A 13,188-nucleotide genomic window follows, 5' to 3' on the forward strand; every position below is an offset into this window, starting at 1 on the left:
AGTAACATTATCACCAGTTACTTCTGGGTTGGGAGGTCAGATATGATGTGACAAACACCAGTAAGAGGCTTGGGGTGGACAGAAGGGCTTTTTTGAGCATAGAAAAGCATGCTTTGGAGCTCTGTCCAGGCGGCAGGTGTCCGGGAGTCCCCCAAGTACCACCAGACACCACCTCAAGTACCACTGGCGGTACGCATACAACTAGTTGAGAAACACTGCCTTACAGCAATGGTTCTTAAACCTTTCACTGCCGCAACCCACTTTGCACCTGCAACGATTGTGTTGCACCCCAAAATGCCTTGTGGCTTCTGGGTCACGCCCCATAATGCAACACTGCAAGGTGCAACACGGCCAACGAAGTGGGTTATGCGTTGGTGGTACCCAGAAGCCGAAAGGCGTTCTGGGAAATGACATGGCCCTGAATGCCTTGCGACTTTTGGGTCACGCTGGCCCCATGACCCACTTGTGGGTCACGATTCACTATTTGAAAACCACTGTCTTACAGACATAAACTGAACCTCAGGCAAAGCTGGGTGTAATCAGGCTAGTGCTAGGACCGTGGCAAAACTCTGCACTGAAACTCCCATGACACCACCTGACCCAAGGCTGGCCCAAGGCTGCAGAAGCATGCCTCTGCGCAGCCTCAAGCCTGACACTGACTCCATGCATATGCACCACCCTGGATGCATTGGAGGGCACATGCTTGCACATGCCCTAATCCATTTGCTTACCAGGAGCATGATCTGCAGCCTGCCTGGACCACACTGCTTCTGTTTGAAATGGAAGCAATGCAGTTTGTGTTCCCAGCCTGCACTGTTTCTGCTCATATCAAACAGAAGTGGCAATGGGTTGGGCAGTCTACAGATATGGCTTCTGGTAAGTAGTGGGGTTCCATATCACCAGCTCTTGCCTGCTTAGTGCTTCATAAGCACCTAGTAGGCAGTGAGAAGTGATTCAGAGTGCAGCAGTCTTTTTTTTGCCCCTTATTCCAGCAGCACTGGAGGAAGGGGGGGAGGGAGGAAATGCACCTTACTTTTTCACTCTCCGTCTTCAAAAGGAGCTTAAAGGGAACATATCCCTTTACTATGAGTAGTAAAGTGCTCTTTTCTCTTTCAGCATTTAAAGTTTTAAAAAATATATGTGTGAGAATGGAGCACAGGGAGGGAAGGGGATGATCCTGCTTCTCCTTGTGATTAGCAGAACAGGGAGTGTATCAATGTGTCATCTGTGATGAACTGTTGTTGTGTCGTAGCTAAAAACCTGAACTGTGAAAGAACTGCCTATCTTCAGATCTCCTCTCTGCCATAAATTTGTGGCATCTGAGGTTAGCCAGGTTGTGCTAAGTTTGCAGTGGAGGGGGGTCCAGTACCCGGGTCCCCAACAACCTGGTGCAGACACTGTAGTATGTGGTTTCAGACAAGCCGCTATCTCTTAGCTTCAGCAGCAATAGGGAGATATTATCACTTAACTTACAGAGTTGTGGTAAGGATTGCCTAAAGACTTTATGCAGTGAAAATGCTAAGCATCTTCATCATCATCTTTAGAGCCAGGATGGGTGCAGAGGTAAGGGCTTAGATCTGGAAGATCCAGGTTCAAATCCTTGCTCAACCATGAAGCTTCCTGGGTGACTGTGGGCTAATTTCTCTCTCTCTCTCTCAATCTCTCTCTCTCTCTCTGCCTCACCTACCTCACAGGGTTGTTGTGAGGATAAAAGGAGAGGTGGAACTATGTATACCATCCTGAGCTCCTTGGAGGAAGGGTGGTATAAAAATATGAACAAGTAATAAAATAAATTACTATTATTTTCAAGGTCTTTTTCACTTTTAAGAACTGTTAGTAAGGCAAATGTCAGCTGTGGCTCCTTACATTACAACCCTTCTGTGAGTGCAATACAAATGGACATGTTGAACATTCTTCTGCAGCTCTGTGCTTGTGTTCCCATAGATGTTTGTATTTTGGTGAGGGTGCTGAACCAGCGTCCCTTCGTGACCTTGAGTGTTCTGTCTTGCAGCACACCTGCAGAATTGTATCCGAACATATGGCATGCTTTGGGTAGAGGAGTCCTTTTTAGAATGCACTAGCTATGGCAGTGTGACTTTAAACCACTTTTTGGCAGTGCTTTTAACCCCTTTGATTATGGGAGGAGATATCTGGAAGAAGTCATTGAAGGATCACAGCTTCAGCAGCACAGTTGCCATTAGTCATTTCACTGGAAGGCAGAGCTCATGCCTCATTAAACAGCAGATTTTCTAGATCTGTGCAGCTCTCAAAAGGTGAAAGGCTTGAACAGCTTGGCAAAACATTAGAGAGTGTTGCAGACAGTTTCACATGCAACTCTTCATGACACACACACACACACACACAGAGAGAGAGAGAGAGAGAGAGAGAGAGAGAGCACCTTTCTCAAATTTTGGTTTGGAAAAAATTAGGATATGTCCAGGTCCCCGGACTTCAGCCAAGAGGAGTACATTAGTGAAGCAACCTGCTTTGTGGTTTCCTTGCTGTTTTAAGACCATTATGATACATTACCAAGATGGTGCCTTGGTATCTGTAAGGGGTGCCCCCAAAAGGGGGGGTCTCTGGGGGTCACCCAGCAGGGTGCCAAGGGTCAGCTGAATGGTCTCTTGGGACCCCTGGGTGGGGTGTTCACCTCCCTGGGGTTCCTTGCCTCAGACCAAGCCAGGGGGAGAAGGTTCATGATACCCTTGTCCTCCTCCCTGGAGGCAGGACCTGAGGCCCTTGGTCTTCAGGCAGGAGCTCCAGCCTGCTGCCTTCCCTCTCCAGAACTGCCTGTCATCACAGGCTTCCCTGCTTTTATCCTCCCCAGCCACACCCTCGGCCCCTCCCCTTCCCCCCTCTCTAGGCTTTAAGGGGCCCTGACCCTAGCCTGCTTCCCTCCCCTCTGGTAGTTAATGGTAATACTGCCCTGCTCACTGCTCTGGTCAGGTGAGCTCTGGGCGGGGGCAGTCTCTCCCACCCTGCTGCCCTGCATCTTGCCTGGTCAGCTGGAGAGGTGGTGGTGGCTCTCTGGCCAGGCAGTTCTACCCCTGGCCTAGTACAGGCAGAACACCTGGTCTGCAGCCAGGTAAGGAAGGGGTTGGATAAGGGCTCGACTCCTGACAGTATCCATGGGGGATCTGTTCCCAGACCCACCCACAGCCACTCCCCGGATAATCAAATCCGCAGATCTACCCACCTGCTGTCCTCCGAACATGACCGGACGTGTGCTCTGGTCATTTTCAGAAGCCCTTCTGAGGTCCAGGGAAGCTGTGCGCTGCTGCTGCTGCTCCTGGCACCCGATCTTGACACAGGGACCCTCTGAGCAGTCATGTCTGTCCAGGCATCCTGTTGCAAAATGTGCTGGAGTGATGGACAATAGACACAGCTGCTGAGAATGTCCCTGTGTCAAGATCAGGTGCCAGGGGCAGCAGCTGCACCGCGGAACTGTAAGTACTGGCTGGGACGAGGAGGATTTTTCATGCTCTAGCACAGTACTTCCCTTCACATTTCCTCTTTCTCCCTGTCCCCCTCTTCCTTTTAAAATCCAGGGTGGAAGAAGGAGGAGTGGAGGTAAGTAGGCAGGCAGAGATGGGTGCTGCCTGATGCGACGGCCTCAGTTGGCCTCATGGGTGGGCTGGCCCTGCGTGCACTGGAACATATATAATTTCCCCTGCAGATGCCTGATCTCATCTGATCTCGGAAGCTAAGCAGGGTCAGGTCTGGTTAGTACTTGGATGGGAGACTGCCTGGGAATACTGGGTGCTGTAGGCTTATACCATAGTCTTTCAAGACTGAAGGTTGCCAACCAAAATGGGAATTGGATGGGAAGGAAATTAAAGATTAAACACATAAATATTACACCAACATACAATTATAATAGAGTTGTGGAAGAATATCCTCAGTCCGAGTCCCAAACGGCATTTCATTTAACTACCCATTGAAAATCCATTTGAGTACAGTTAGTGAATTTCTCATACAAAATATCTCACAGCACCTTGGAGAATATTCCACGGATCATTTTCTGGTGAAACATCAATCTCTGTTGGTAAAAATAATGTATTCATTAATAAGAATCTCATTTTAACAGGGCTACAAAAATAAAACATTGACCATTATAATGAGCAGTTGCAGAATTAAAGGTGTCAGTCCGCTCCTATAATGCTGAATTCTAGATTTGGTGCTACTAGGTCTGTTGTCCAATGAGATCACCCACAGACTGCTGCTCTTGGATGAGGAGATGGCACTATTTGCTCTACATCCCCTGAATGATCACATGTGTTCCACTTCCTGTTTTCCTTGCACAAAACATATTCCTATCTCACCTCTTTTCTACTGTATCAAGCATTTGCTAGTGCAGCTGTAGGGCCAGAGGTATCCAGGTATCATTATTCCCAGCACGTATCGCCTACTTATCAAGCATTTGTCATAATTCCCAGTTGAAACCACCTGATCACAGTCCTTGCAAACCCCATATAGATAGTATAACTGGATCACAGCCAGCTGCTGGGTTTACTCCCTTCTTCATTCCCAGAGCTGTAATTTTCTATTCTGGTGTCTACTTTGGCAGTTTTATTCCTCTAACTAGGCATATCCCTAACTCATCTACTGACTTCAAATAGTTTCACACTGGATGACACAGGAAAGAACTTTCACATTTCAAAGCGCTCAGATCTGCTCAAAAGACTATCCCCACTTCAAAGCAACATCCCCATTTCCTTTTGGTCCCCTCTGCAGATGTAACAGCAGGGAGGGGGAAGAACCCGATTCATTGGCAACAAGAATAACAATAGTATGGGTTATTATTATTATTATTATTATTATTATTATTATTATTATTATTATTATTATTATTAACAGTATTTATATACCGCTTTTCAACAACAAGTTCACAAAGTAGTTTACAGAGAAAAATCAAATAACTAAATGGCTCCCTGTCCCAAAAGGGCTCACAATCTAAAAAGATGCCAAGGAATACCAGCAGACAGCCACTAGAACAGACAGTTAATTCATACGATTGTGGCCATGCACCACTACTAGGGTATTAGCTTCTTGGAGAATTGTAACCTGGTCATATGCTTCCATCATTGACATCTCTGGACATTCATGTCTTTTTTAAAAATCCCATCATAACCAGGCAACAAGCTATATTTGGGCAACAAATCTCATGTTATATATCCTAAGCCTCTTATCCTAGTCCCTATCCCTAACCCTAACCTTAAACCTACTTTTGTGTTTTAAAATAAAAAGTACATCTAATATGGATATTCATATATTGGAACACAAATGTCCGTGATGCAAAAAGAACAGATGCAAAGTGTCCAAGTGAACAGAACGCTTAGCAAAAGGAACAGAGGTGATTTAAGTGAAATGCAAGCAGCTCCTTCTCCCCTTAAAAGAGTTTGGACCTTTTGAGTGTTCTGTCAAAGAGTTGCAAAGATCCCTCTGCTACTCCCCTTTTCACTGAGCAGGAAACTTTACCTTGGAGAAGGGGGTGTAGGTGATGGCAGGCAGCCTCATAGGTTGTACAAAGCCACTTCCCTTAGTGGGGAGCTAGAAATTGTTTTTAGAAACCTCTGTTTGTCATCCAGTCTCAGTTTCCAGCAGGGAAAGATGCTTCATGCATCTGTGGGACCCATCACTGCTTCTTTCCCAATGTAAGTTGTTTTGTTTTGTCTTTTGCAGAGTATGAACAGAATTAAATGTGGGTTGTGCTGGAGCTAAGGTTGTTTTGTTTAGCTGAGCATGCCTGCTGGGCCTTAAAGTCGTTAACTTTACCAGATCAGCCCCCTGGCTTGAAAGAATGTTGGTTCATCCTCCTTTCTATTCTTACAAATTTGGTTGGAAATGACAGTGCCATCTGTGTAGAATAGATTAAGGAGACGCTGTGCTAGAACTTAACTAAAGGGTTAATCCTTACAAGCACGCATTCCAGTGGCACAGCATGTTTTATGATGGTTGCAAACGGTGATGCTGCATTTAGCACAGACAAGCCACTGCTATGCAGCAGCATAAACCAGCATGGGAGGGTAGGAGGTGTGGAATGGGTCAGGAAGGGAGAGGAACACAATGGAGACGTGTGTTTTGAGGGCAGGAGGGGGGCAGTATCAGCAACAGCATCGCCGGTGATATCCTATCCCCCTTCCCATCCTCAATCTGCCTTCCTGGGTCCACTCAGATTTGCACCAGCAAAATTGCTAGCACAGATCTGAGTAGAACCCAACTGGTAGCAAAGATGTGCTCCCCTCCCCCCGTGGGTGGGCTGAGAGAACAAAAGTTCTCTTACTCAGAGGAAACCTCTAGAATGGCCTCCTGCACAGAATACAGCACGGACTCTGGTGGCCTGGCTGCATCAGCAGGGGGAGTTTAGATAGAACTGGGCTGTAAAAAAAGTTTTTGCCAGTTTGAATACTTTTTTCCTTATACCAGTAACAGTCTAAACAGCACATAAGAACATAAGAACAGCCCCACTGGATCAGGCCATAGGCCCATCCAGTCCAGCTTCCTGTATCTCACAGCGGCCCACCAACTGCCCCAGGGAGCACACCTGATAACAAGAGACCTGCATCCTGGTGCCCTCCCTTGCATCTGATATAGCCCATTTCTAAAATCAGGAGGTTGCACATACACATCATGGCTTGTAACCCATAGTGGATTTTTCCTCCAGAAACATGTCCAATCTCCTTTTAAAGGCATCCAGGCCAGATGCCGTTACCACATCCAGCAGCAAGGAGTTCCACAGACCAACCACATGCTGAGGAAAGAAATATATTCTTTTGTCTGTCATAACCCTCCCAACACTCAATTTTAGTGGATGTCCCCTGGTTCTGGTGTTATGTGAGAGTGTAAAGAGCATCTCTCTATCCACTTTATCCTTCCCATGCATAATTTTTTATGTCTCAGTCATGTCCCCCCTCAGGCATCTCTTTTCTAGGCTGAAGAGGCCCAAACGCCGTAGCCTTTCCTCATAAGGAAGGTGCCGCAGCCCAGTAATCATCTTAGTCACTCTCTTTTGCACCTTTTCCATTTCCACTATATCCTTTTAGAGATGCGGCGACCAGAACTGGACATAATACTCCAGGTGTGGCCTTACCATCGATTTGTACAACAGCATTATAATATTAGCTGTTTTGTTCTCAATACCTTTTCTAATTATCCCAAGCATAGTATTGGCCTTCTTTACTTCTGCCGCACATCGGCACAAGTCAGTTAACAAAAATAGTGCCATTAAAATGAAGCATGAGCTCATCAGTGCTTGCCTTGCTTCAAGAGTTTTATGTGCTCCAGTAAACCGATGCAATTGGAGACAGGTGTGGGGCAGCTTAATTGGTATTTACACACTGCTTACTTTGTATTAGAATAAATGCTGGCTATTACCAAGGGGCAATAAGGTTCCTATTCAGATGAGATGTTCTTATGGCAATAAATGAAACTCTCAGTTCAGTTCAGTTCAGTTCAGTAAGACCTTTATTGGCATAAAATACAGAGAAAGAACAGAACAGGAATATACAAAGACAACACAACACAACATAAGCATAAACATCAGTCACTGCCCAGAGTCCCAGGGCTCTGCCTGGCTATTACCCCAGATAAAAAGGAAGCAACATTACCCAGAGTCTCAGGATCAGGAGTGGAAAGGAGAGACTGAAGCATGGTTGAATCCTCCCAGCCCTGCATCCTAGCTAGCAATGGACCTAAAAATTTCTTGCGTGACACAACATGTAGCGGGCAGTAAAAAAAGGTATGCATTAAAGTCTCAACGCAATCCCTACCACACTTGCATTTCCTCTCTAAGTAGGGGATACCGCTGAACCTGCCCGTTAACAAGGCTGATGGAAGAGCGTTACACCTTGCCAGTGTGAAAGCTCTCCGGGCCTGTGGGCACACCAGGTGGTAAAAGAAGGAGGCCGGTTTCCCAAAACTGACTGGAAGAAACTCTCCTAAATTGCTGCACTTAGGCAGTAGTCCTATACACACTTTCCTCGTAGTAAGTCTCAATGAATTCAGTGAGACTTAGTTCTGAGTAGATAGGCATAGCATTGTGCTGTTATAGCTTTATTGTGTCCTCGTTATGAAGTGGTCAAATTGTTTTGGATGTTTATACCATACGAGTTTTAAAAATGACTTAAAACTAAAGTGATTGCCAGATCTTAGTGGAAATGGATTGTCACTTTCTAATTATTGTACCCTTACTAATTACCATATACTGAAAACAAGGCATTTGAAGCTGTATTTGACTTAGCCTTCTGTTTCTTGCAGAATCATAAGATCCACTGATATTTTTTTAAGCTTCCTTCCTACAGAGATTCTTTTCTATAGATTTGCCACCACGTATATGTGTATCTGCCGTAGAACTCCTGCATTATTTCTAAGGCACTGTTTCAAACCTGATAGACCACATCCTGGTGATCATGGTGTACCATGGTTAAGAGGTCAGGAGAGGGCTGTAGGCTTCCTTCTCCCCTATCTGGTGAAAATTTCTCTACTTCCTTATCAGCTTTGACCATGGTGAAGTCTAACCCAGGCCATCATCATCATAACGAAGCTTTAGAACAACTTCTGAAGCATGTTTGTAAGCCTTGGTTAAGAAGGAAGCAGGGTTCTGTTAACCATGGTCAGTGCTGAAGCAGACATAATTTTAAGCCACTTTTGGAGCTCTGCATAGGAGAAAACCCCAAAAACATGGAGCTATGTCATGTGTCCCTAGTAATGTGATTTCGTCCCCAAGACACACAAGACTACAAGAAAAATCTGAAATGGGATATATTTACATCTAACATATAAAACTTGTGAGATGAAGTCTACCTTGTAATATCCCAGTATAAAGCAAGTCAAGTTGCCTTTGGGACCGGAAAGTGGGACATGGGCTTTTCATTGTTGTGACACATGCCTGCATCAGCCTTGGATTTTAGGGTGGCGTATTGGCAGTAGGAACACATCAATATGCTTGCAGAATGCTTACTTCTTTTATCAGTAGAGGTGTTTGTTTCTGGTGAGTAAGACAGGATTCCAGCCTAAGAGCCCGATCCCATCAGGTGCAGCCTCAGGGCTGCAGGCCCAACAACAGTGCTGGGTGTTTGCAAAAGTGTTGTAAGGCACTTTCCCGCCAGTGAGAGACACTCAGCACCGGCAGAGAGGCCAGCACCAGGCAGAGCTGGGCCTCAGTGATGGAAGGATGCTGGTGAAGAGCTCGTGGTAGGGAGGCTTTTGGGAGCAGAGAATGGCAGGGAAAGGTGGAGAGGGGGAAGAACTGGGCAGGGGAGGGTAGGCCAGTGGAAGGAGCAGGGATGGTGGCAGAAGCTGCCACTGAATCCTACGCCCCCTCTGGAGCCTTGGTTCTGCGCCAGCTCAGATCTGATGAGACCCATTGGGGCCAGAGGATAAGGGATCCGATGTTCCCTTACCCCAAGGAACTCCAGCAGCTGCTGTGGCTCTGCGGGATGCAGAGAGGGCCATTTCTGTGCCACTGTACTGCACAGTGCCGGAAGCCCTTATGTTTGGGTTGAAAATCTTACTGAACACAGTGGGCTAACTTCTGAGTGAGTAACACCATTTTCAAGCACCTCTATTTATAACCTTTTTGAATCTTGCTTTTCACGTGCAGTATTGAACCTAATCTTGCAACATAGTGATCATACCCAGTAGTATTTGTGTACAACATTTGTTAATATCTTCAGCAACTGCCCTTTGTCATGAGTGACATAATGTCATGTTGTTTTACCGTGGTTAAAACATTTTTATGTTTTGTCTCCCAAAATTCCAGGATTCCCCCCCCCCCCCCGGTTAGATAATTGACTTTCTTTGCAGATGTTACAACATAGTCACAGTTGTGCAGCTACTTGGATTCCACAGATTGAATTTGATGAATTGCCGAAGGAGTTTTATGTGAAGTGAATGGAAAATGCGAGGCTGAGGGGCCTTTGTGCTTATAAATTGAATTTATTGATGCACATCTTGAAACAAATTGCATTTGAGTAGAACCAGCCCCTCCTGCTGTAAATAAACATGCAGGGGGAAAGTTATTGTTTAGACTGAATTTTCAAAGCTCTGATTCTCTAGCCAATAACTCTTTTCCCCCTTTAAATGCAGAATCGTGTGACTTCTTCATTCATGGACATTTTAGTCTGGGGATTTCAAGGTGACCGTGCAGTGACTAGTAAGGAAATAGCATTTGAGCATTTATCAGTTTAATACGCGAGAAAGCCTTTCCCTCTGGCTCTGCTGTTCTTTCTGTCACTGACCTGATTGACCATTGGAATAAGGAATTATCATGGGGAACTGGCACAATTATTCCAAGGTGTTCTCTCCCTTATCGTCACTACCAAACAGTTTACAAGATACCACCACTACTATAACTTTGCACTTTCATATGTAAAACATTATTTTAATATTTTGTTGTAAACTGAATTGCAAGACAGCAGTGGAGTAGCAAATAAGGGTGGGGGTGATACATCCCAGGTACCACACCTGAGTGTAACGTGAGGTCCAGCCAAGATGGTGGCCACCAACTTTTAGTGTCTTGGCGGCTGCTGAAACACTTAGAGGCGATGGCGGCACGATTCGGTGGCCACCCCTTCCTCCTCCTTTGGAGGCTCTTGTCGAGTCTCCAAAGGAGGAGGAAGGAGGCAGAGTCCAGATTGCAAAGCCGCCACTTCGGGGAGAACATGGAAGTTATGTCATAATATTGCATGATATTACAACATCAGTGCTTTGGGGGCCTCTAGCTACACCATTGTGTGATAGGATTTTTGCCGAAGAGGATGTACAGAAATTTCCTAAGTAAATTAATGCACGCTTCCAGTATTAGTACTTTTCAGGTGTTAGCAAACCTACAGCGTAATCCTAACTTGAGCTGGAGTAGGCAGGTCAGTGGGCCTGCGCTGCATCCAGCGCAGGTTTGGGGCCAATGCCGTGAATATGTACAGTTTAGGCCTAGTAGCATATAGAGCCTGAACCAAACTAAACCAGTAACAGAGAAGTGGCTTGCAGTTCCTAGGTGCAAGGATGTGAGTAACAACAGCCAACGAAATTAACAACTCAATGGAAGGTAATAATGTAGCACCTATGCAGACAGAAAGGTGCCCATCAAGGATGGAATGCAAGTGGATCTCCAGTGGGGAGGGGAAGAACTAAGAGGGCTAGCATCCAGCCCCACTTTGGGAAGATTCTGCCCCCAAGAGTTTCTGATTGGACAGGTTAAATAAGTACAGAGTCACCTCCATCCTGTTAGCCTGAGAAGTATAAGAACAAAGCCCAAGGGGTGTGTGTGGGTCTTTGGTGGAAAAGGTTGTGGGTGCAACATCCTGCAGGTTGAGAGCCTGGTCCACCAGGGCCATGTGGCCTCAGAGGTAACCTGGAGCTGAAAGATCTACAAAAGAACGCTGACCCAGGTAAGAGTTAGGGAATAATAGAGATAGCCAGTTAGTTTTGTTATTTTAATGCTGATATGTTTGCTAGATGTTTTATGCCTCTAGCATTTGCTGCCTTTTGTAGCTTTATGTAACCCTATGTATTTAATAAAGTAAAAATCCTTTTACTAAGTTGTTTCATTGCCTGTTGGGGACAAAGGTTCAGAATCCTGCCTAGCCGTTCAGCAAGCTACCAAATACTCTTTGTGGACTAGTAACTTGAGGACTGAGGCTTTAATTAAAGAAAGTGCTCAGTGCCTGCAAGGGATAGGATTAAGCCTACAGGGTCTCAGTGTCCCTGGACTGAGACACTGGCACATACAGGGTAGTGGCAGTACTACTGAGCAGAGGGGTCTTGAGGCTCTAGGGTTCGAGAACCAAGCACCCCAAAACCCCTGGAGTATACGACAGCCAACTGTGCTGCAGCCCGAGGCAAAGGGAAACTTTTCCCCCTTACCTTAGGGAGAGCCAAAGCAGCCCCAATGGGTCTACTTGAATCTGTGCTACCTCAGGAGGTGGTGCAGAACGGAGCGGCTGGAGCCACTCCACACTACCCAAGGAATGGGGCTAGGATCTGGCATAACGGCCAGCTACTGGCCCTGTCTCTCACTCCCCGCCCACCCTGGGAACACCTGCCCTCCCCCTGCCCTGGAATGCTTCCTCCATGCCCCCTCCTGCCTTCTCTGCGCCTCCTCCCCACCCTCCCCACTCCCCTCAAAACCCCTAATGTTGGCCAAGCTCTGCCAACAGAATCTTACCATGCCAGGCCTGGATCCAGCGCAGGTAGGCCTGTGCAATTCCTTTTGCTGGCTTCCCCGACTTTTAAGTTAACGCAAATGTGTCTTATAGCATGTTTGCTTGTACTGGTCACTGACCGTAATAAATGAATGAAAAAAAAAAATAGCATGTTTGCGACATCCCCGTGTCGGCGCAAGTGACTTGCGCCAACCTAACCCGGGGGTTAGGATTGCACCCTTAGTTGCATTTTGGGCTGGTACAGTTCTAATTCTATACGTTAGTGTTTGGAATTTGTATTACATTTAGGGCTGAATCACAGAATTGTGGGAAATGGATTGCATGGAATGAAACCTGAATGCAACATCTTGTGCCAGCCCTCTGAGTGGCTCCTCCACGCTGCCTTCCCAAAACAAAGTTGAAATATTTAAACAGATTTTTGTGTTCACACATGATAATTCCAGTTGAGATCTTCTGCCTTGTTTTTTCCGTGGGTACGACAGCAAACACTGAGGAAAAAATAAATAAATATTGTGATTTGTTAACCATTGTGTTTAACAGAATTATAACAATATGCCCCCTTTTCCAATGAAATGTTCCAAATGTCAGAAATGATTACCATTATTAAGTGTTAATAGAACTGGATGTCTATCAAACATCCTGCACACAACCTGTGCAGCTGGAACATTGTTAAATTTGGCAAAGCCAAGGTTACATTATTGAGAAATTACACTTTGAAATACATTTCAGAAGCGAGGGTGATTACGATAATTGCAAACTGTATTTCTGGATAGCGAGTTATTTTGTGCATGTATTCAGGAGCAGAATACAAATTAATGTCTGGTTTTAAAGCCTTAAGAACCATGGAATAATCGTCTCTAAATTAGGTTTGTTCTCAGAAATGCAATCTGTTTCCACATGTCTTTCAGGGAAATGTTGCCAGTTGATTGTAGAAAATGAGACACAGTGTGTGCAGTTTTGATCTTCCCACCTCTGTGAAAGATCCCCACAGGGGGCCAGGAAGTGGAGGTTCTGGCCAGCTATGTGA

This window comes from Tiliqua scincoides, chromosome 6, assembly GCF_035046505.1.
Source record: "Tiliqua scincoides isolate rTilSci1 chromosome 6, rTilSci1.hap2, whole genome shotgun sequence".
Classification (NCBI taxonomy): Eukaryota; Metazoa; Chordata; class Lepidosauria; order Squamata; family Scincidae; genus Tiliqua; species Tiliqua scincoides.